We start from the raw sequence: 25,517 nt of genomic DNA on the forward strand, positions 1-25,517 counted from the left end.
GTGAGGAGGTATCAGGGAAATGTATTCACAAATTTTGAAAGAGGTTATGAACAAGGAAAATGAGATACATCTTTTCACAGGTCGCTGTATCAAGCATTTGCAAAGAGCTCAATAAATATTTACAAAATCATTCTTTAAAGCTTCTGTGCTGGAATTAACACCAAATTTTCACTAGTCAGAAAAACCAGACTTGGAAGAAACTGTCCCAAGTGTTTGGATTTTTGTTTCTGGTTCAGGGGCTAATTGAAGTCAGGCCTACTGACCGCAGAAGCAGTGTAGAGGAGGAGATAGACCTCATGTGGTTTACATGACTCAGTTGGTTTTAAAGGTAGGCAACTAAAGAGTTCTGCAGTTAGGAATGAACTGGGACAGGTACCCAATCATGGGCTTTCTATAGGAAAATATAAATGTCTATTTGCATTGTAATGAGGAGTAGACTGTACCAAGTTAAGCTGGGAAAACATCTGAAGACACAGCCATGAAGATGACAGCATTGTGGCACCATCAGCTGATTACCAGGACATAATTAATGCACACCATATTTGCCAGGAATCTTTGTCTTTCCTCTTACCCTCTTTCCACCCATCCCTCAGGATGCAGCTATGCAATTTGCACTTGACTAGGACACTCACAATACACATTATAATGGCACAAGAGTGGAACTCAGGGGGAGCAAGCCAGAAGTTAGGTAGTTGTATGGAGCACCACATGCCCTCGGGGTCTCAAGCACAAAAACCAAGCTACCTTGCATTCACTGAGATCTATTCCTACCACCACCACTACCTTATCAACCTGCATTGGGCATTGATGAGATTGAGAACATGTTTATATATATAAGCAGACAAATGTGTGTGAGACCATTCAAAGCTGGATGCCTTACTTTTTTTTGTTAAATCACATTTTATATGCCATAACATCTCACCTGAAGAAGTGATGGGGAAGTGATTGGGGAAGAAGTGGAAGGGACTGTGCCCCACTTCAATGACCAAAATCTCCAGATCCTGGTCGAAGAAGCCCAGGCACAGCATGCAATATTATATCCACTTAGCCACTAAAGCCCATTCACAACAACCAAGAGGGCATGGCAAGAGATAGCCACCACCTTTAGCACAACTAGAGACCATCAAAACATTTGAATTAAACGTAGGAAGATGTTCAACAACCTACTGCACTCTGGCATGTGGTACAAGCATACAGAGGTCAAGGTGATGGTTCATATCTGGATGCTGGATCAAGGGTGGGAGTCCTGGCACTTAGCACTCCCATATTTATAGGAACTTGTACGTCCAAGCTACTGCCACATGTGCACACAATTGAGAAGTGAGTGTTCACTGTGATGCATTGACACATTCAAGAGATTTCTCCCTGGCAAAACTATATCATAGAATCATTATAGTGTGGAAACAGGCCCTTCGGCCCAACCTGTCCACACTGACCCTCACAGCATCCCACCCAGACCCATCCCCCTATAATCCATCTAATCTACACATCCCTGAACAGTATGGGCAATTTAGCATGGCCAATCCACCTAGCCTGCACATCTTTGGTCTGTGGGAGGAAACCAGAACACCCAGAGGAAACCCACGCAGACAGGGAAAAACGTGCAAACTCCACTCTGACAGTCATCCGAGGGTGGAATCGAACCCGGGTCCCTGGCACTGTGAGGCAGCATTGCTAGCCACTAAGCCACCATGCCACCCCATATATTAAATTATGATAATATATATGAAATCACTACATATGAAATTACTCTGAACACTACATTGCAGGACAAGAGGGCCAATGATGCCAAGGAAATGGTCCAGACTGGCGATGGGTGCACAAGGTTACAGATGAGGAATATGAGGGAAACAATCAAACAGGTAGCCATGATGCCCACCCAGCTAGTTTCCAGGAATGGAGAATCATCCAAAGCAGGTGCTAAAAGGCAGTGGTAAAGGCACTTTAGAAAATGATGCTAATATGGATGTGATGCTATTAGTTTAATGAGCAGAAGAGGATGTTTGCATGAGAAGAAATGAAAAGGTTAGGTATGATAAGGAAAAGGTAATCATGGTTGAACACAATGGTCTAAGACAGCATGCTCTTATCATGTAAAAGGCTATATCTCATCAGAGATAGTAGGAACTGCAGATGCTGGAGAATCCGAGACAACAAGGTGCAGAGCTGGATGAACACAGCAGGCCAGCAGCATCATAGGAGCAGAAAGGCTGACGTTTTGGGCCTAGACCCTTCATCATTTCTGTGTTCATCCAGCTCTGCACCTCTATATCTCATCAACTCCTTTTACATTTCATTCAGGACCCAGCAACCCTTACGCATTATCCAAAAGGGTAGCTCATTCCTCAGACGTCAGGAGGAAGTGAAGATGACCAGGGAGGCAGAATCACATCTGATCAACGTGTTTCAGTTTCCTTTCAGTTGTTTCAGCGGCGGGAGTCCGGGAGAAAGCACGAGGGCAGCCTGGGAAGGTAAGCTTCCACCCAATAAATTTGGGAGCTAACTAATGTTAATTCGATCGGCGGGCAGGGACAGCAGTGTGTGACTGCAAGTGAGGCAGGTAGAGGGACCCTACAGACAGGAACACAGGAGCCGCAGCCCTTGACATTGTCCCACAGGTATGAGGCACTTGCTCCCTGCGTGGATGAGGAACAGGGCTGCAGGAAGGATGAGTCAACTGGCCATGGCACCATGGTCCAGGAGGCCATTCAAGAGGGGGGAGCAAAAATACAGATTGTAGTTGTAGGGGATTCCATCATCAGAGGGATAGACAGTATCCTTTACGAGCAGGATAGAGAATCCCGCATGGTGTGTTGCCTGCCCAGTGCCAGGGTGCGAGACATCTCCGACCAGCTTGACAGGATACTAGAGAGGGAGGGGGAGGATCCAGTTGTTGTGGTCCACGTAGGTACCAACAACACAGGCAGGACTAGGAAAAAAAACCTGTTTCGGAATTATGAAAAGCTAGGAACAAAATTAAAAAACAGGTCTTCAAGGGTCATAATCTCTGGATTGCTGCCCGAGCCATGTGCAAATTGGCATAGGGAGGCGACGATCAGGGAAGTAAACACGTGGCTAAAAGAGTAGTGTGGGAAAGAGGGTTTCTTTTTCACGGGGCACTGGCATCAGTTCTGGGACAGGAGGGATCTATACCGCTGGGATGGACTCCACCTGAACAGGGCCGGGTCCAGTGTTCTGGCGAAAAGGGTAAATAGGGTGGTTAATAGGACTTTAAACTAGTAAGTAGGGGGGAAGGGAGAAGTGAGCGTAGAGGGAGAATAACAATTAATGTAAGGCAAAGCAGCAGGTTAGCAGGTGACGAGGAAGCTTCAACTCCATTGAAAATTAGGAAAAAAGTTAAAGGGAAGGAGAACTCAAGAGGAGGTAATAGGACCAAAAAGAAGGTGCAAAAACTGGCATAAGGGCACTTTATCTGAATGCTCGGAGCATTCGAAACAAGGTGGATGAGTTGACGGCACAAATCATGGCCAATGGGTATGATTTAGTGGCCATTACAGACATATGGTTACAGGATGGTCATCACTGGGAATCAAATATCCAGGATATCAAACTGTTCGGAAGGACAGACAGGAAGGTAAGGGATGTGGTGTTGCTCTGATTTTTAAAGGTGATATCAGGGCGGTAGTGAGAGATGATATAGGTTCTACTGAACAAAACGTTGAATCTATTTGGGTGGAAATTAGGAATAGCAGGGAGAAGAAGTCACTGATAGGTGTGGTCTATAGGCAACCAAATAATGACATCGTGGTGGGGCAGGCAATAAAATAGCTAATGCATGTAAAAATGGTACAGCAATTATCATGGGGGATTTTAATCTGCATATCGATTGGTCAAACCAGGTCGATCATGGCAACCTTGAGGAGGGGTTCATAGAATGCATCCGCGATAATTTCCTTGAACAATATGTAATGGAACCTACGAGGGAGCAAGTTATCCTAGATCTAGTCCTGTGTAATGAGACAGGAATAATTAATGATCTCACAGTTAGGGATCCTCTCGGAAGGAGCGATCACAGTATGATCGAATTTAAAATACAGATGGAGTGCAGAATGTTAAATCCAGTACCTATGTCCTGTGCTTAAACAAAGGAGACTGAGGAATGAGGAAGGAGTTAGCTAAGGTAGAATGGGAGCAAAAATTTTATGGTGGGTCAACTGAGGAACAGTGGAGGACTTTCAAAACGATTTTTCACAGTGCTCAGTAGAAGTATATTCCAGTGATAAGGAAGAACTGTAGGAAAAGAGAGAGCCAGCCATGGATGTCTAAGGAAATAAAGGAAAGTATCAGACTGAAAAAAAACACATATAAAAAAGCAAAGAGTAGTGGGAAATCTTTAAAGGCCAACAGAAAGCCACAAAAAAAGTTATAAAGAAAAGTAAGACAGATTATGAGAGTAAACTAGCTCAGAATATAAAAACAGGCAGCAAAAGTTTCTATAAATATGTAAATCATAAAAGAGTGGCGAAGGTAAACATTCGTTCTTTAGAGGATGAGAAGGCCAATTTAATAACTGGGAATGAGGAAATAGCCGAGACATTAAACAGTTATTTCGTGTCGGTCTTCACAGTGGAAGACACAAATAACATGCCAAAAACTAATGGCAAGAAGGTTATAGCAGGCGAAGACCTAGAAACTATCATTATCACTAAGGAGGCAGTGCTGGGCAAGCTAATGGGGGTAAAGGTAGACAAGTCTCCTGGCCCTGATGAAATGCATCCCAGGGTACTAAAAGAGGTGATGGGGGAAATAGCAAATGCACTAGTAATTATTTACCAAAATTCACTGGACTCTGGGGTGGTTCCCGCAGATTGGAAAACAGCCAATGTGACGCCACTATTTAAAAAAGGAAGTCGACAAAAAGCAGGTAACTATAGGCCAGTTAGCTTAACTTCGGTAGTGGGGAAAATGCTTGAAACTATCATTAAGGAAGAAATAGCAAGACATCTGGATATAAATTGTCCCATTGGAAAAACCCAGCATGGGTTCATGAAGGGTAGGTCATGTTTAACTAATTTGGTGGAATTCTTGGAGGACATTACTTACATGGTGGACAATGGGGAACCTGTGGATGTGGTGTATCTGGATTTCCAGAAGGCATTTGACAAGGTGCCACACCAAAGGCTGCAACATAAGATAAAGTTGCACGGTATTACAGGTAATGCATTGGCATGGATAGAGGATTGGTTGACCAGTAGAAAGCAAAGAGTAGGGGTAAATGGGTGTTTTTCTGGTTGGCGGTCAGTGGCTAGTGGTGTGCCTCAGGGATCAGTGTTGGGACCGCAATTGTTTACAATTTAGATAGATGATTTGGAGTTGGGGACTAAGTGTGGTGTGTCAAAATTTGCAGATGACACTAAGGTGAGTGGTAGAGCAAAGTGTGCAGAAGACACTGAAAGTCTGCAGGGGGATATAGATAGTCTAAGTGAGTGGGCAAAGGTCTGGCAGATGGAGTACAATGTTGATAAGTGTGAGGTCATCCATTTTGGTAGGAATAACAGGAAAATGGACTATTTTTTAAATGGTAAAAAATTGCAGCATGCTGCTGTACAGAGGGACTTGGGTGTCCTTGGGCATGAATTGCTAAAAGTAGGATTGCAGATGCAGCAGGTGATTAAAAAGGCAAATGGAATTTTGTCTGTCATTGCTAGAGGGATGGAGTTTAAAAACAGGGAGGCTATGCTGCAGCTGTATAGAGTCCTGGTGAGGCCACACCTGGAGTACTGTGTGAAGTTTTGGTCTCCTTACTTGAGAAGAGATATACTAGCACTGGAGGGGGTGCAGAGGAGATTCACTCGGTTGATTCCAGAGTTGAGAGGGTTGGATTATGAGGAGAGACTGAGTAGACTGGGATTATACTCATTGGAATTCAGAAGAATGAGGGGAGAGTTTATAGAAACATATAAGATTATGAAGGGAATAGATAAGGTGGAGGCAGGGAGGTTGTTTCCGCTAGCAGGTGAAACTAGGACTAGGGGACATAGCCTCAAAATATAGGAAAGCAGATGTAGGGCTGAGGTCAGGAGGAACTTCTTCACCCAAAGGGTTATGAATCTGTGGAATTCCCTGCCCAGTGAAGCGGTTGAAGCTACCTCGCTGAATGTTTTTAAGGCAAGGCTAGATAAATTTTTGAACAGTAAAGGAATTAAGGGTTATGGTGAGTGGGCGGGTAAGTGGAGTTGAGTCTCAAAAAGATCAGCCATGATCTTATTAAGTGGCAGGGCAGGCTCGAGGGGCCAGATGGCCTACTCCTGCTCCTAGTTCTTATGTTCTTATGTTCCTTTAGGGATAATTGGGTGAGAGCTAGTAATAAATCAGTGGGTTGGGGTTTTGTAATGCGTAAATTGAAATAAAACTCAAACTGGATAAGCATGTGCCTTGACCCTATATAACTGATTCTTTGACTACCTTATGTTAAACACCAGAGTTTAAGGTTTCTAGCACCATTCCATGTTGCAATTGTCGCACCTCTTGAACATAGATTTCAGTGGTGAATGGATAATGTGGAAGGTAATTAAAGGAGTTGTGGACTCACATTCAACCACACTCACATGCCCCTATGTTATGAATGTGTGAATATGCCGTCTCCATTTGCAGCTTATTTGCCACAAGGCACACACTTTCCTACTTGCAAACTCTATCTTCTGCTTGTGTGCCCAAGTCATCACAAGCAAGATATCTGACCTCCCAAGGCCATAGGCCCAATCCTCCAACTCTCTTGGGTGTCAGCCACATACCTGTAATTGAAATGATGGAATATCTGTGACACTTAATTCAATTATTAAAAGCTTTTCAGAAGGATACCTGGCCTCTTCAAAGAGCTCCACTAAGTGTACATCTTCTCCTCGAATACTTAAAGTTCACTGGTCCTATTTCAGAAACGTGGTGATGAAAATCTGCAGCCAACTGAGAGGATTTATAGCTCCAGATCTTAGTAAAACTCTCAATGAAACACCACAAGACATTTCCCTCGTCTTTATCCTTTCCAGTTGTTTGGGGGGACCAGGGATGGTTTCTTCTGGAAAGGGATTTGTGGATCAGCTCTTAATATTATCAGCTAGTATCCCTGTCTTGACCCAGTCAGTGTATTCCTTGAGGTGCAGTCTTTTTGTCAAGACCCATTTAGACTACCTCAGTGACTGCTCCTGTTCAATTTGATTACCTTTTTGTCCTGCATCTACAGTTCAGTGGACTCTGAAAACTGCCTTCCAGTACATAATCATTGGCACAATTTTCAGATTTTCATTGACAGCTAGCTTCACCAAGTTAGATCTTTCCTATGTTTTTCCTCGAGTGCCAACATGCTCATCACGTTGCTCAGGGCTTTCTACTATCAGCTATTATGATAGACTTGTGACATCCAGCAACTTGTGAGGCATAACTACCGTGAGTTTTCCAAGTATCAATTCCAACATCTAGCTGTCTAATAGCTTCAGGAATTTGGCCGAAATTTTAATCTTAATTTTAATAGAGACGTGTATTGTAAGGGCTTTACGACCTTTATGACAATGATGTCACAGAGTTTTTCCTTAGTGGATATAAACTCCACTGGGTGGAGTTAAGGGAAGCAAGAAACATGTGGTGTACACCAACCATCATTAGAACTGGCACGGTAAGATTAGAGCTGGTACATCTTTGAATAATATGTATTACGTTATTTAATTTTACTACATAAATAAGAGTGTTATAAAGAAGCCCAAGCCTGAAGATAGTTCTTGGCCTTCTCCTCAATCGGTATGTCTTGAACCAAACTCCTGGATGTGGACATGGAACTACACAATAAAAGATGTTGTGACAGAGACAGATCTACTGCCTAGAAAAGTGTGACAGCGACGAAGATCAAGAAACAGACCTGAAATTGTTTAGAAAAGAGAATTCAAAAAATTATTGGTACAGATTTAAGACTAGCTAGCAGCAGAAAAGTCACAGAGCTGAACAATGGCCATGAAGAGAAAATCTCTAAATGGAAAACTCTTACAGACAAACTGCCAAAAATAACTGAGTAAGAATAAAAGGCTTTCTCAGCTGAAGAGAAGAGAAACAAAGCTTAAAAGAAATGCAGTGAGAACAGTAAAAGACCTTTAGCAGCCAAGATGATAAACCTGGATCAAGCACCCTTAAAAAGAGGCTAATTACTAGACACTGGTCTGTTAGATAAATCAGTCATTGAACTTCTTCAATCAAAAGAAAAACTCATTCTAGAATAAGAATTCAAATAGCAGTGGATAAAGAGACTAAAACATGTTTCAAAAAGAAAATGTTCAAATTAATGCAGAACATTCTACAGGGAGCATTGAATACTGCTACACCAAAAAGCTAGAACCCAAAATAATTAATCCTTAATTCCAAACTATGTATTGTGGAAGTGGAATGATACAGACAATAACAAAAAACTTTTGTCTAAGACAGTGAGATGTAACAGCTTGATTTTGATCACTAATGACTACAAAGATACTGAGGCCTGATGACCCTCTGCTCAGCTGCAAGCCACCCCTAGCTGATTAAATCTCAAACTTCAGTCACATTTTGTGTTTCTCCCTTTGAAGAATACACAAGGGCAAGAGTTAAAATGTCGGTTTCAGTATCTGAAGTGCATACCAATGAAGTGTAGCCTTCAGTAGACTTCAAAACATCAGTCTGGAGATGAAGAGGGAATTGCAGTTTATTGAGCAACGTCCTTTCCCAATCTGCTCTTTCCATGTGAGACTTGGACTGTGTGCCAGTATCATAGCAAAAAGCTCAACCACTTCCACTTGAGCTGCCTTCAAAAGTTTCTGAAGATGAGAAGGAAACACCAAATACCAGATACCGAGGTGTTCATCTGAGCTGGGGTGCCAAGCATCTACACCATATTAATGGTCACAACTGAGTTAGACTGGTCATGAATCAGTATGTCTGACAATTGTTTACCAAAGCAAATCTTCTATGAAGGCACTGAGTCTGGGTGGACACTCATGGTGGTTAAAAGGGCATGCTAAAGACTTTACTTTGAGCTTTAACAATAATATTGAGTTCTGGGAGAAGTTTCCCAGGCTTATTATATCTGGCATAACCAACCCATAAACAATGGAGCTACCCTTGAAAGCAAGTGTAAGTCAAAGACAGAAAGAAAATGCAAAGAGAGGAAATCCCTAACTAGTAATTCCTCCTAAATGCATTCATCTGCATTATCCTATGTCATCTGAAGCACAACAAGCCAGGTGCCGATCAGCCTTAGCAGTCATTTACGTAATTATTAAATCCCCAGACAATAAACATGCTGCTCTTTGCCTTGAACAAATAATAACTGTTCTTACATAGAAAACAACAGCCAGTTTTCACACTGCAACGTGATAATGACCAGGTAAACCTACAAAATAGAACTCAGCCATTTCAGTCTGCCTAAGAAAAATTGGCAACAAGGTGTAAAAATTCTACATTGGAAAGGCATCGGACATGAAATGGGTCTACTATAGTTGATTGAAATGAGTACAAAGTGAAATGAATCATTTATTCTCATTGAAGTTAATAGTAAAGAAAATTAATTTATGTGTAAAAACATGTCGTTGTTCTATTTTGAGTCTATGATGTGCCACTGAAATAAACCAGTTGCGAACCTGTCACAAACTGTTCTCTAGCCATTAATTCCATCCCTTTCATGGCAACCGCCTGGGGCTGAATTTTTCAGACTTTTCACAAGCTTGTGGTCATATCTGATCACAACATTAGGTTCCAACAAGGAGCAGGAGAAGATCATATGTCTCCTCGTGCCTGTGCTGCCATTAATATGATGTTGTTAATCTATTGCCTCAACTTGAATTTCCTGCCAACTCACCATACTCCTTGATTCCCTGAGAGTCCAAAAATATGTCTATCTCAGTCTCAAATATCTGTAATCCTCTAGGGTGGACAATTCCAAAGATTCACATCCCTCTGAGTAAAAGAAGTTTATCATCATCCAAGTTGAAAATAATTGACCTCCTACCCTGCCATGTTCTAAATTCCTCATACAGGGGAGACAACCTCTCACTATGTATCATGTCAAGCTCTATCAGAATCTTGAATACTTCAAAAATATCACCTCTCATCCTTCTAAATGCAGAATATAGACCCAATTGTGGAAAAGGTCAACTACAACCAAATTAGGCAAATTAAGAGAATGTGGATTGAGAGCAGCTGTTTGAGAGTAAATGCACATCTGACGTGTGACAGTCTTTTAAAGACCAGGTGATTCGAGTGTAGGACAGGTGGTTTCCTGTGTAAATGAAAGACAGGAATGACGGAATTCGGGAACCTCGGATGGCAGGGGAATTTATCAGCTTAGTCAAAAAAAAAGGAGCATCCCTAAGGTCCAGGCAACTAAAAACATAGGAAGTCCTTGAAGAATATAGGGCAAGTAAGAAGGAGCTCAAACAGGGTGTTAGGAGGGCTAAAAAGGGGCCATGAAATCTCCTTGGCCAGCAGAGTTAAGAAGAATTCAAAGGCATTTTTTAATTATGTAAATGTATTACACATTATATATAAATATATTTAATGTGTAATATATTTATATATAATTATATATATCCATCCCTAGTTACCCTTGAGAAGATGCTGGTGAGCTGCTTTCTTGAAGTACAGCAGTCCACCTGCTATCGGTTGACCCACAATGCCATGAGGGAGGGAATCCCAGGATTTTAACCAAGCGACAGTGAAGGAATGGTGTAATATTTCCAAGTCAGAATGGTGAGTAGCTTGGAGGGGAACTTAAAGGGAGTGTGTTCTCATGTATCTGCCGCCCTCATCTTTCCAGATGGAAATGGTCATAGGTTTCAAAGGTGTGGTCGGAGGATCTTTGGTGAATTTCTGCAGTGCATCTTGTAGATACTACACACTACTGCTACTGAGCATCAGTGGTGTAAGAAGTGGATGTAGTGCCAATCAGGTGGGCTGCTTTGTCCTGGATGGTGTTATGCTTCTTTAATGTTCTTGGGGCTGTACTCATCCAGACAAGTGGGGAATATTCTATCACACTCTTGACATGTACCTTGTAGATGCTTGACTGGTTTTGGGGAGTCAGGAGGTGTGTTACTTGTAGCAGTACTCTCAGTGTCTGACCTGCTCTTCTAGCCACTGTGCTTATCTGGTGAGTCCTGTTGAGTTTCTGGTCAATGGCAACCCCCAGGATGTTTTCAGTGGGAGATTCAACGATGGTAACACCATTGAATGTCAAGAGATGGTGGTTAAAATGTCTCTTGTTGTTGGTGGTCATAGCCTGGCATTTGTGTGGTGCAAATGTTATTACCACTTGTCAGCCCAAGCCTGGATATTGTCCAAATCTTGTTGCTTTTGAACATGGACTGCCTCATAATCAGAGGAATCACGAATGGTGCTGAATATTGATGTCCATTGAACAAGGGTTGACGCCTGGCTTCATTATTGAGTGGAGGATATGCAGGTCCATGAGGTTACAGATTGTGCTGGAGTACAATTCTGCTGCTGCTGCTGATGGCCCACATCGCCTCATAGATACCCAGTCTTGAGTTGCTAGATCTTTTCAAAATCTGTCCCGTTTAGCATGGTGATAGTGCCATGCAACACAATGAACGTTCTTCTCAATGTGAAGGCAGAACTTCACCTCCACAAGGACTGTGCAGTGTTGCTCTTACCGATACTATCATGGACAGATGCATCTGCAGCTGGTAGATTGGTAAGGATGAGGTCAAGTATGTTTATCCCTCTTGTTGGTTCCTTCACCACCTGCTGCAGACCCAGGCCAAGTAGTTATGTCCTTTAGGACCCGACCAGCTCGATCAGTATTACTGCTGCCAAGCCACTCTTGATAGTGGACATTGAAGTCCCCCACCCAGTTTACACTTTGTGCTCTTGCCTTACTCAGTGCTTTCTTCGAGTGTTATTCAATATGGAGGAATAGCAATTCATCAGCTGAGGGAGGGCCGTACATGATAATCAGCAGGAAGTTTCCTTGCCCATATTTAACCTGAAGCCATGAGACTTCATGGGATGTGGAGTCAATGTTGAGGACTCCCAGGGCAACTCCCTCTTGACTGTTATCACTGTGCTGCCACCTCTGCTGGGTCTGTCCCAGTGTTGTCTGGGACATAGTCATACTCACAGAATCATGCCTTACAGACAATGTCAGGCTGTTGCTTGACTAGTCTGTGAGACATCTCTCCCAATTTTGGCTTTAGCCCCCAGACATTAGTGAGGAGGTCTTTGCAGGGTCAACAGGGCTGTTTCTGTTGTTGTCTTTTCTGGTGCCAAGATCAATGCCAGGTGATCCTTCCGGTTTCATTTCTTTGAGACTTTGTAGTGTTTGGTACAACTAAATGACTTGCTATGCCATTTCAGAGGGCAATTAAGATTCAACCACATTGCTGTGGGGTTGGAGTCACATGTAGGCCAGACCAGGTGAGGATGGCAGATTTCCCTTCCCTGAAGGACATTAGTGAACCAGATGGATTTTTCTGACAATCAACAATGATTTCATGGTCATCAGTAGATTCTTAATTTTATTGAACTCAAATTCTACTTTCTGCCATGGTTGACTTTGAACCCAGACTCCCAGAACATTACCTGTGTCTCTGGATTACTGGTCTAGTGATAATACCACTAGGCCTTTGCCTTCCCTTCATGAGTACAGTACATCAGTATTCACCAAAGAGAGGGACATGAGGGATGTTGAGGTTAGGAAAAGGTGTGTGAATACTCTCGGACAGGAAATGCCTTAAGGTGCACAAATCACTGGGTCCAGATGGGATCTATCCCAGGGAGGAAATAGCTGGGTCCTTATCTTTACATCCTCTTTGGCCTCAGGTGAGGTTCAAGAGGACTAGGGAATGGCCAATGTCATTCCTATATTTAAGAAGGCAAACAGAGATTATCCAGGTAACTACAGGCTGATGAGCCTGACATCCATGGTGGAGAAGCTGTTGGAGAAGATACTGAGAGACTGAAAGTATTCATATTTGGAACTGAATGGACTTGTTAGTGATAAGCAGCATCGGTTTGTGTGGGGAAAGTCATGTCTCATCAACTTGATTGAGTTTTCTAAGGAGGTGACAAGAATGTTGATGAGGGAAGGGCAGTGGATGTTGTCTACATGAACCTTTGTAAGGCATTTGATAAAGATGTTAGCTAGATGGATACAGAACTAACTTTGTTATAGAGGACTGAGAGTAGCGGTAAAAGGGTGCTTTTCAGAATGGAGGTCAGTAACTAGGTGTTTCGCAGGGATCATTACAAACAACAAAGTTCTCAGCAATGTATATAAGTGATCTGAAGGAAAATGTAGATGGTCTGATTAGTAAATTTGCACTTGACACCAAAATTGGCAGAGTTGCAGATAGTGAGAAGGATTGTCAAAGGATACAGTAGGATAAAGATAGCAGATTTGGGCAGAGAAATGGCAGAATTAATCCAGACAAATGTGAGGTGATGCATTTTGGAAGATCAAATTCAGGTGCAAATTGTACAATAAATGGCAGTATACTTAGAAGTGTTCACAGGCAGAGGGATCAGGGCATGGAGGTCCACAGATCCTGGAAAGTGGCAACACAGGTGGATAAGGTGATCAAGAAGGCATACAGCAATTTTTCCTTCATCGGCCAGGGCATCAAATTTAAAAGTTGGCAAATTATGTTACAGCTGTATAAAACTTTATTTAGGCCATATTTGGAATATTGCATGCAGTTCTGGTCACCACACTACCAGGATGTGAATGAGACCTATTGGAGAGGGTGCAGAGAAGGTTTACTAGGATGTTGCCCGGTCAGGAGGGTTTTAGTTATGAGGAGAAAATTTTCTGATTCTTTATGTGAATGTACCTACTAGAGAAAGTGCAAAGAATGACCTACTCTTGGCAAATAAAGACAGAGCAAATGACTGAGGTGTAATTGGGGGCACACTTTGGGGCCAGTGACCATAACTCTATTGGTTCTAAAATAGTAATGGAAAAGGATAGACCGGATCTAAAAGTTGAAGTTCTAAATTGGAGGAAGGCCAATTTTGACAGGATTAGGCAAGAACTCTCTAAAGTTCATTGGGGGCAGATGTCCACAGGTAAAAGGGCGGCTGGAAAATGGGAAGACTTCAAAAATGAGATAACAAGACTCCAGAGACTGTATGTTCCTGTTAGGGTGAAGGGCAAGGCTGTAGGTGTAGGAAATGCTGGATGACTAGAAAAATTGAGGTTTTGGTCAAGGATAAGAAGGAAGCATATGTCAGATATAGACAGCAGGGATCGAGTGAATCCCTAGAAGACCATAGAGGCAGGAGTATCCTTAGGGAAATCAGCTTTGGCAAATAGGGTTAAGGAGAATCTAGAGGGATTCTACAGATACATTAAAAGGAGAAAAGAGTAGCTAAGGAGAGAATAGGGCCCCTTAAAGATTAGCAAGGCTGCCTATGTGTGGGGGAGATACTAAATGAGTACTTGACCTCAGTGTTTACTATGGAAAAGGATAGGGAAGACAGAGAATATGGGTGAATAGATAATGAAATCTTGAAAAAATGTCCATATTACAGAGGAGGCAGCGCTGGATGTCTTAAGACGCATAATTTCCCGGGAACTGATCAGGTATACCCTAGAATTCTGTGGGAAGCTAGGGAAGTGATTGCTGGGCCCCTTGCTGAGATATTTTTGTCATTGATAGCCACAGCTGAGGTACAGGAAGACTGGAAGGTAGCTAATGTGGTGCCATAATTTAAGAAATATGCTAAGGAAAAGCCAGGAACTACAGACCAGTGAGCCTGACATCAGTGGAGGCAAGTTGTTGGAGAGAATCCAAAGAGATAGGATTTACATGTATTTGGAAAGGCAAGGACTGATTAGGGATAGTCAACATGGCTTTGTGCATGGGAAATTATGTCTCGCAAACTTGACTGAGTTTAAAAGAATTAACAAAGAGGATAAATGAGGGTAGAGCAATGGATGTGATCTATATGGACTTCAATAAGGAGTTAGACAAGGTTCCCCATGGTAGACTGTTTAGTAAGGTTAGATCACATGGGGTAACTGTGAGAATTGGCCATTTGGATACAGAACTGGCTTGAAAGTAGGAGACAGAGGGTGGTGGTGGATGGTTGCTTTTCAGACTGGAGGCTTGTGACCAGCGGTGTTCCACAAGGATAGGTGCTGGGTTCACTGCTTTTTGAAATTTATATGAATGACTTGGATGTGAACGTAGGACGTATGGTTAGTCAGTTGGCAATTGACGCCAAAATCGGAGGTGCAGTGGACAGCAAAGAAGGTTACCTCAGAAAACAATGGGATCTTGATCAGATGGGCCAATAGGCCAAGAAGTGGCAGATGGAGGTTAAATTTAGATAAATATGAGGTGTTGCATTTTGGAAAGACAAATCAGGGCAGGACTTACATACTTAACGGTAAGGTCCTGGGGAGTGTTGCTGAACAAAGAGTCATTGGAGTGCACATTCACAGTTCCTTGAAAGTCCTAGGTGCCCAGGTGCATAGGATAGTGAAGTCAGCATTTGGTATGCTTGTCTTTATTTAGTGCATTGAGTATAGAGATTGGGAGGTTATGTTGCAGCTATATAGGATATTGGTTAGGGCACCAATACACGCTTGTGTGCAATTCTGGTCTCCCTGCTATGGGAAGGATGCTGTGAAACTTAAAAGGGTCCAGAAAAGAATTACAAGAATGTTGCCAGGGTTGGAGCATTTGAGCTATAGGGAGAGGCTGAATAGGCTCGAGCCATTTTCCCTGGAGCATCAGAAGCTGAAAGGTGACGTTATAAAGATTTATAAAATCATGAGGGGCATGGATAGGATGAAGAGACAAGGTCTTTTCCCCAGGATTGGGGTGGGGGGGGTGGGGTCGGGGGGAGTCCAAAACTAGAGAGCAAAGGTTTTAAAGGTGAGAGAGTTAAGATTTAAAAGTGACTTAAGGATGAACTTTGTCATGCTGAAGGTGGTGCACGTATGGAATGAGCTGCCAGAGGAAGTGGTGGAGGCTGGTAGAATTACAACATTTAAAAATCATCTGGATGGGTATTTGAAATAGGAAAAGTTTAGAGGCTAATGGGCCAAATGATGGCAAATGGGACTATATTTATTTAGAATATCTGGTCGGCATGGGCAAATTGGACCAAAGGGTCTGTTCTTGTGCTGTATAGCTGTACGGCTCTGAGAAGTTAGATAAATGTGGATTGTTTCCACTGGAAAGATGGAAGCTGAGAGGCAACCTGATAGAGATCTACAAAATTATAAAGAGGCAGAGGCTGTTTCCCAGGTGGAAAGGTCAACTACAAGGGGGCACAGGTTCAAGGTGAGAGGGGGAAAGTTTAGGGGAGAAGTACAGGGAATATTTTCCACACAGAGAGTAGTGGCTGCTTGGAACGCACTGCCAGTGGAGGTGGTGGATGCAGACACATTAGCAATGTTTAAGGCATATCTTCATTGTCACCTGAACAGGAGCCAGACTGAGGGATAGAAACCACATATGGGCAATAATTAGTGGGTTTAAATAAGGACTAGGAATCAGCGCAGGCCTGGAGGGCTGAAGGCCTGTTCCTGAGCTCTATTATATTGTATTGTAAAGGCAAAATACTGTAGATGGTTGGAAACAAACCAGAGAATGCTGGAGCAATTCAACAAGTCTGTGCAGCATCTGTGTAGAAAGAAATACATTTCAAATCTGGTATGATCCGCTGACGCAGAAAAGCCATTCATCAGTTGAAAAAAACCCAACAAAGTCTCAAGTTCAGATGGAATCCCTCCGAAGTACTCTTCACAGGAATCCATACATCATCCTTGACTGGAAGGAAGGCAGCATGCCAGGGGATCTCAGAGATGTCATAATTGTTACTACCTTCAAGAAAGGAGACAGGGCCAACTGAAAATTATAGAGAAATTTCCCTACTGTCCACCATGGAATCCACCCGTCAAGAGGCACATTAGACATGACAATGGAATAGCATCAATTGCTGTACATGGCCTTCTTCGATCCCACGAAGGCCTTCGGCTAGGTCAATCATGAAGGTTTGTGGAATATCCTCCTTAAATTCAGCCAAAATTTGTCACCATTCTCCACTTACTTTATGAAGACATGCAAGCATGACCTTCACCCAAGTACAAGTGTAAACTGAGGTCAAGCAGGGCTGCATCAATGCACCAACGTGTTTTTCCATCTTCCTCTCTGCAACGTTCCACCCCATCCCATGAAGCTTCCTACTGGAGTGGAGCTAACCTATAGGACAAGTGGGAAACTGTTCAACTTTGACACCTCCAGGCCAGAGCCAAGATCATGCCAAATTCAGGCATCAAGTCGCAGTACACAGATGATGCCTGAGTCTGCACACAGAGGTTGAGCTACAAACCAATGAAGCATTCACCAAGGCATATAAGAGATTGGGCCTCAGACTAAACATACGGAAAACAAAGATTCTTTATCAGCCCATTAATGCCACACAACACTGCCTAATTACCACTGAAATTCATGGCGAGCCCCTGGCCAATGCGAATCATTTCCCACACATCAGAAGCCTCCGTCCAGTGTGAGCAAACATTAATGCCAATGTACAATGCAGCCGGAGGAGCAATGCATTCAAAATCTGAGACTTCAAAACCAGCACCAAATTCATGGCACATCATGCATGCTGAGCTGATTGTGGCTTTAACTCCCTTTGCCTCACTGGCTCCATAGCTTGAACTCACTTGCCAACTAAATCTGTCTAAATGAGCTTTAAATACATTCAACTTCCCAGCCAAATAAATGCATGTAGGCATCAGTTCCAAGGAATTGTCAGCCTTCAGTCCATTAGTTTTGCTTATACTTCTTCCTCTATCATAATTGAAAAATAAAAGGAAAGTTCCTCTTTCCTTTTTGCCTTTTGATTCTCTACTATTCAAGGGATGCTGTGTCTTCTGTGAAGGCATACATCATACTTGTTCAACGTTTCTGCCATTTCCTTGTTTTCAATTACTAATTTTCCAGTCTCACCTTCAATTATTTCAGCTATTCTCTTCCATTTTACATATGTGTAGGATCTTATGAGCCTGTTTGTATATTTCTTGCTCATTTCCTTGACTAAAAGAAATAATATAAAATAAAATCATTTTTTGTTGATTTTTTAAAAGTTCCCAAAATTCTGGTTTACCACTAATGTTTGCAACATTATATTTACATATTTTCTTTCAATCCAAAAGCATTCTTAACTTTTTGAGTCAGCATGATTTTTGCATTCTTCTGAAGGCATAGTTCCTTCTCATTGGAATACATCTTTTTGAGAGTTATGAGATATCTCTTTACATATCTGCCACTGTTTCTCTACCATTGTACGTCCTAAATTATTTTTCCATTACACTTTAGTAAACCTTTTACCCTGGTAATTGCTTTTATTTAAGGTATTAGTTTTACATTCATACTTCTTACCCTCAAACTGAATATTCAATCTTTTTACGTTAGTACCACTCTTCTCTGCATGATCTGCTACTAGGAGGTCATTAGGAAATTGTGTCCCATTAAAATACCATGTCTAAAATAATCTGTTGGTTCCAGGACACATTGTTTGAAGACACAGTACACCACTACTTTCTGAGGTTCAGTTTGAATTTTGCCAGGCCCACTGAGCTACTGACTTAATTTGTCCATATTTGGACAAAAGAGCTGAAAACAAGAAGGGAAGTGAAGGTGACTGACCTTGGCATCAAGGCAACATTTGACCAAATGTGGCAACAAGGATCTCCAGCAAATCAAAACGAATCAGGGGAAAATTTCTCAATGTTTGGAAAAGTCGCACAAAGGAAAACGATTGTGGTTGTTGGAAGTCAATCATCTCAGCCACAGTACATCATTGCAAGAGTTCCTCCAGGTAATATCCAAGACTCCACCATCTTCAGCTGTTTCATCAATGACCTTCCCTCCATCATAAGAGGATGTTCGCTGATGATTGAACATTGTTCATTACTATTTCCTACTCCTCAGGTACTGAAGTAATCCATGCAGCAAGATGTGGACAAATTGGGACTTGATCTGTTAAGTGAGAAGTAACATGTGTCCCATTCATGCGCCAAGCAATGGCCATCACCCGTTGACATTTGGCTTTACCATCACTGAATCCTCTAGTATCAACATCCTGGGATTTAGCATTGATGAGAAACTGGACTAGACCAACCATATAAAAACGCTGCCTACAGGAGCAGATTAAAGGCTGGGAATTCTGTGGCAGTAACTCAGCTTCCAATTCTTCAAAGGCTGTCCAATACTTACAAGGGATATATCTTGAGTGTGATGAAATAATTTCCACATATGTGGATCAATACAACTTCAATAGTCAAGGTGCTAACCACCCTCCAGCACAAAGCAGTCCAGTTAATTGGCATACCATCAATACCTTCAATATTAACTCCCTCCACTAACAATGCATTGTGACAGCAGTTTGAATGACAAGATGTATCGCAACAGTGAGCAGGTGAGAGGGGAACCCCGAGATAGTCACAAGCACCTAAAAGACTGGAAGATAGTAGGATCTAGAGACAGACTCCTTCATCTAAAACAGCAAGAATCAGGAGGACCCAGTATTAATGAAACAGTGCAAGAGAGAATAGGGGTAGAAGTTTTATAAATAGTGCAAGAGGGCATGTGGACAGCAGACAGATTAGAGAGCGAGAGCGAGAGCGAGAGTGAGAGCCAGCAGCTCCTCAAACATTACAAGAGTACACTAGCTTCAGAAACCTGTGAAAAAAAAGGCAGTGATAGTGCGAGATAAAAACTGGCAGCAGAGAGTCACTTCAACCTGTTTCTACCTGCCAGAGCCAAAGTGTGACATCACAGGAAAACAGGTGGATAATTGAAGAATGTTTCTTCCATGGGTCTTTTGATTGGAGAAATAGATTTAAATCAGGATATTATTGCAGCTGAAGAGAACAGTTAAGAAATTCTCTTTTAAAATATTGAACATCCAAATTAATTAATTAAAGTAGAATAGAATAGAGCTGGTTGGACTGATGATGTGAACTGCAGTATGTGGGAGCTGGAGGTCACCGGTGTAATCCACAGTGACCACATCTGCAATAGTGTTTACTGTTCAAGATCTTTGTCTCAGAGTTGTTGAACTGGAGTCTGATCTGCAAGCACTGTAACTAATCAGGGAGGAGACAGATACCTGGTCACTGCATTTCAGGAGATAGTCACACTTACATCAAGTTTGGTATGTGATCAAGGATGGGAAGGTGTGACTGTAAGTGAGGCAGCTATGGAGATCCAAAATTTAGCTTTGGAGGACTTTCAGCCAGTGCCCTTGTCTAATCGGCATGAAGTTCTTGCTCCTGGTGTGCACAAGAACATAGACTGCAAGGAGGATGAAGGAACTAACCTCAGCACTATGGTACAAAGCAAAGTGGGGGAGTAAAGAGAAATGCAGTGGGAACAAGGATAGCATTGTTGGGGGATGGTTATTATCCTTTACAACAAAGACAAAGAGTAATGAAGAAAGCAAATGGAATTTTAGGTTTTATTGTTAATGGGTTTGAATTTAAAAATAGGCAAGTCTTGTTCCATCTGCCTAAAGTGTTGGTGAGGCCATAGCTAGAATACTGTGTACAATTTTGATCCCCTTTTCTAAAAAAAAATGTACTGGCATTGGAGGTAGTTCAAATGAGATTCATTAGGCTAATTCCTCAGATGAAACGGTTGACTTATCAAGGGTTGCTAAACAGGTTAGGCCTTTATTCATTGGAGTTTCAAAGAAAGATCTTATTGAAACACACAAGATTCTGAGGAGGCTTGACTGGGTAGATTTGAGAAGATATTTCCACATGTGGGGCAATCTCAAACAAGGAGACATAGTTACAGCATAAGGGAGCATTCATTTCAAATTGAGGTGTGTTAGCCATGGGAAATGCTGGGTTTATAGGGATAGGGTACGGGGATGGGTCTGGGTGGGATGCTCTTCAGAGGGTTGATGTGGACTTATTGGGTTGAATGGCCTGTTTCCACACTGTAGGGATTCCATATATCTAAGTGAAGGAGGCGTTGTAAAAGAAACTGGTAATTGTGTTAAAGGTTGCGAGTAAGAAGTGAATGTTGCTGGTGCTTGTTGTAACAGGGCCAAAGAAGAAGTGAACAAAAACAAAGTTGCTGGAAAAGCTCAGCAGGTCTGGCAGCATCTGTGGAGGAGAAAACAGAGTTAACGTTTCGGGTCCGGTGACCCTTCCTCAGAACTGATGGTGGCTGGGAAAACGTCAGTTTATATGCACAAAATAGGGAGGTGGGTGGGGTAGGGAGTAAACAATAGGATAGAGCCCGAAGAGAGAGAAAGACAGTTGGACAGACAAAGGAGTTGCTAATGATCACGCTGGGAGGGCGAATAGTTGTTAATGGGGACCATTAGTGACTAACAACAGGGGGTGTGTAGTGGCAGGTTATGTGGTAACAAAGCCTGGTGTGTGGGGTGGGGGGCTGGGATGTGGGAGAGTTTAGGCCCTAAAATTATTGAACTCAATATTGAGTCTGGAGGGCTGCAGGGTCCCCAAGTGGAAAATAAGGTGTTGTTCCTCCAGCTTGCGCTGGGCTTCACTGGAACACTGTAGCAAGCCGGAGACAGAGATGTTGGCCAGGGAGCAAGGTGGTGCATTGAAGTGGCAGGCAACAGGTAGTTCAGGGTCTTTTTGGCGAGCAGAACGTAGATGTTCTGCGAAGCGGTCGCCAAGTCTATGCTTCGTTTCCCCAATGTAGAGGAGACCACATTGTGAGCAGCAAATGCAGTAGACTAGATTCTTGGAAGTGCAGGTGAAGTGTTGCTTCACCTGGAAGGTATGTTTGGGCCCTTGGATACTGGGGAGGGAGGAGGTAAATGCGCAGGTGTTGCACCTTCGCCGGTTACAGGGGAAGGTGCCGTAGGGCTGTGGGGAGGTGTTGGGGGTGAAGGAAGAATGGACCAGGGTGTCCCAGAGGGAACGGTCCCTGCGGAAGGCGGACAAGGGAGGGGAGGGAACTATGTGTCTGGTGGTGGCATCTTGCTGGAGGTGGCGAAAAGGCGTCTAATGATCTTCTGGATGTGGATGCTGGTGGGATGGTAGGTGAGGATAAGGGGAACCCCATCGCTGTTGCGGGAGGGAAGAGGAGGGGTGAGGGCAGAAGTGCGGGAGATTGGTCGGACCCGATTGAGTGCCCCATCGACAAAGGAGCTGGGGAATCCTCGGTTGAGGAAGAATGTGAACATTTCGGAGGCTCCCTTGTCGGAATTGGTCTCATCTGAACATATGCGACGGAGACGGAGGAACTGAGAGAATGGGATGGAGTCTTTACACCATGTCACTAACATCCATTACAAACCCACCGACTCCCACAGCTACCTGGACTATACATCCTCACACCCCACTTCCTGTAAAGACTCCATCCCATTCTCTCAGTTCCTCCGTCTCCGTCGCATATGTTCAGATGAGGCCAACTTCAACAAGGGAGCCTCCGAAATGTTCACATTCTTCCTCAACCGAGGATTCCCCAGCTCCTTTGTCGACAGGTCACTCAATCGGGTCCGACCAATCTCCCGCACTTCTGCCCTCACCCCTTCTCTTCCCTCCCGCAACAGCGATAGGGTTCCCCTTATCCTCACCTACCATCCCACCAGCATCCACATCCAGAAGATCATTAGACGCCTTTTCGCCACCTCCAGCAAGATGCCACCACCAGACACATAGTTCCCTCCCCTCCCTTGTCCGCCTTCCGCAGGGACCGTTCCCTCTGGGACACCCTGGTCCATTCTTCCTTCACCCCCAACACCTCCCCACAGCCCTACGGCACCTTCCCCTGTAACCGGCGAAGGTGCAACACCTGCGCATTTACCTCCTCCCTCCCCAGTATCCAAGGGCCCAAACATACCTTCCAGGTGAAGCAACACTTCACCTGCACTTCCAAGAATCTAGTCTACTGCATTTGCTGCTCACAATGTGGTCTCCTCTACATTGGGGAAACGAAGCATAGACTTGGCGACCGCTTCGCAGAACATCTACGTTCTGCTCGCCAAAAAGACCCTGAACTACCTGTTGCCTGCCACTTCAATGCACCACCTTGCTCCCTGGCCAACATCTCTGTCTCCGGCTTGCTACAGTGTTCCAGTGAAGCCCAGCGCAAGCTGGAGGAACAACACCTTATTTTCCACTTGGGGACCCTGCAGCCCTCCAGACTCAATATTGAGTTCAATAATTTTAGGGCCTAAACTCTCCCACATCCCAGCCCCCCACCCCACACACCAGGCTTTGTTACCACATAACCTGCCACTACACACCCCCTGTTGTTAGTCACTAATGGTCCCCATTAACAACTATTCGCCCTCCCAGCGTGATCATTAGCAACTCCTTTGTCTGTCCAACTGTCTTTCTCTCTCTTCGGGCTCTATCCTATTGTTTACTCCCTACCCCACCCACCTCCCTATTTTGTGCATATAAACTGACGTTTTCCCAGCCACCATCAGTTCTGAGGAAGGGTCACCGGACCCGAAACGTTAACTCTGTTTTCTCCTCCACAGATGCTGCCAGACCTGCTGAGTTTTTCCAGCAACTTTGTTTTTGTTCCCGATTTACAGCATCCGCATTTCTTTTGGTTTCCAAAGAAGAAGTGGCTGTGTGCTTATAATGAGAATGAGAAGTGGCATAATGTAGTCTTGTGAAGGAAGAGAGGGAGTTGTTGACAGCACTGTGGAGAAAAAGAGTAAACATTTTTGTCAGAGACAACAAGGTGCAGGGCTGGATGAACACAGCAGGCCAAGCAGCATCATAGGAGCAGAGAGGCTGACGTTTCGGGCCTAGACCCTTCATCAGAAAAGGGGGAGGGGAAGGGGGTTCTGAAATAAATAGGGAGAGAGTGGGAGGCGGATAGAAGAGGGATAGAGGAGAGGATAGGTGGAGAGGAAACAAACAGGTCGAAGAGGCGGGGATGGAGCCAGTAAAGGTGAGTGTAGGTAGGGAGTTAGGAAGGGGATAGGTCAGTCCAGGGAGGACGTTCAGGTCAAGGGGGCGGGATGAGGTTGGTCGGTAGGGAGGTGCGGCTTGAGGTGGGAGGAGGGGATAGGTGGGAGGAAGAACAGGTTAGGGAGGCAGGGACGAGCTGGACTGGTTTTGGGATGCGGTAAGGGGAGGGGAGATTTTGAAACTTGTGAAATCCACATTGATACCATTGGGCTGCAGGGTTCCCATGCGGAATATGAGTTGCTGTTCCTGCAACCTTCGGGTGGCATCGTTGTGGCACTGCAGGAGGCCCAGGATGGACATGTCGTCTGAGGAATGGGAGGGGGAGTTGAAATGGTTCGCGACTGGGAGGTGCAGTTGTTTATTGCGAACCGAGCGTAGGTGTTCTGCAAAGCGGTCCCCGAGTCTCCGCTTGGTTTCCCCGATGTAGAGGAAGCCACACCGGGTACAGCAGATGCAGTATACCACGTTGGCAGATGTGCAGGTGAACATCTGCTTGATGTGGAAAGTCTTCTTAGGGCCTGGGATGGGGGTGAGGGAGGAGGTATGGGGGCAGGTGTAGCACTTCCTGCGGTTGCAGGGAAAAGTGCCGGGTGTGGTGGAGCTGGAGGGGAGTGTGGAGCGGACAAGGGAGTCACGGAGAGAGTTGTCCCTCCGGAAAGCAGATAAGGGTGGGGAGGGAAAGATGTCTTTGGTGGTGGGGTCGGATTGCAGATGGCGGAAGTGTCGGAGGATGATGCGTTGGATCCGGAGGTTGGTGGGGTGGTACGTGAGGACGAGGGGGATTCTTTTTTGGTTCTTATTGCGTGGACGGGGTGTGAGGGATGAGGTGCGGGAGATGTGGGAGACACGGTTGAGGGCGTTCTCGACCACCGAGGAGGGGAAGTTACGGTCCTTGAAAAACGAGGACAACTGAGATGTACGGGAGTGGAATGCTTCATCCTGGGAGCAGATGCGGCGGAGGCGAAGGAATTGGGAATAGGGGATAGCATTTTTGCAGGAAGGTGGGTGGGAGGAGGAGTATTCTAGGTAGCTGTGGGAGTCGGTGGGCTTGAAATCAACATTTTTGTCAAGTCAGTCAAGAGAGATAGAGAAAAAGAGGTGATGTGCTCACTTTTTTGTTGCTCTGTAATGCTTCATACACTAGATACATATCTTATGGCTACCACCCCTGATGCTGGCAGTCTCAGCAACTTCTCTCTTTACCTTGGGAACTTTGTTTTTCTGGGTCTGCCTGGCCTGGTGGGAGACATACCAGAAATTGCACAATGGAAGTGAACAGTTTTCTTAGCTGGTCAGAAAGTGGTGTGGGAAAATGATTTCCATTTAACCACATGAGTTAAAATTCCTGTTGCATAGGACAGCAAGTTAAGTTTGCACTCATCCTATTATCCAACTCACTAATCCTAAACAGGGTTAAAATTAAGTCCAGAATCTTTACCTTTTGTTTTTAATTTCACTTATAGGATATGGGCATCACTGGCTAGGCCAGCATTTATTGCCCATCCATAGTTGCTCTTGAGAAGGTGGCAGTGGGCTACCTCATAAAAATCATAAAGTTGTGGGTGGCATGGTGGCTCAGTGGTTAGCA

Source organism: Rhincodon typus, chromosome 7 (assembly GCF_021869965.1).
Source record: "Rhincodon typus isolate 14 chromosome 7, sRhiTyp1.1, whole genome shotgun sequence".
Taxonomy (NCBI): Eukaryota; Metazoa; Chordata; class Chondrichthyes; order Orectolobiformes; family Rhincodontidae; genus Rhincodon; species Rhincodon typus.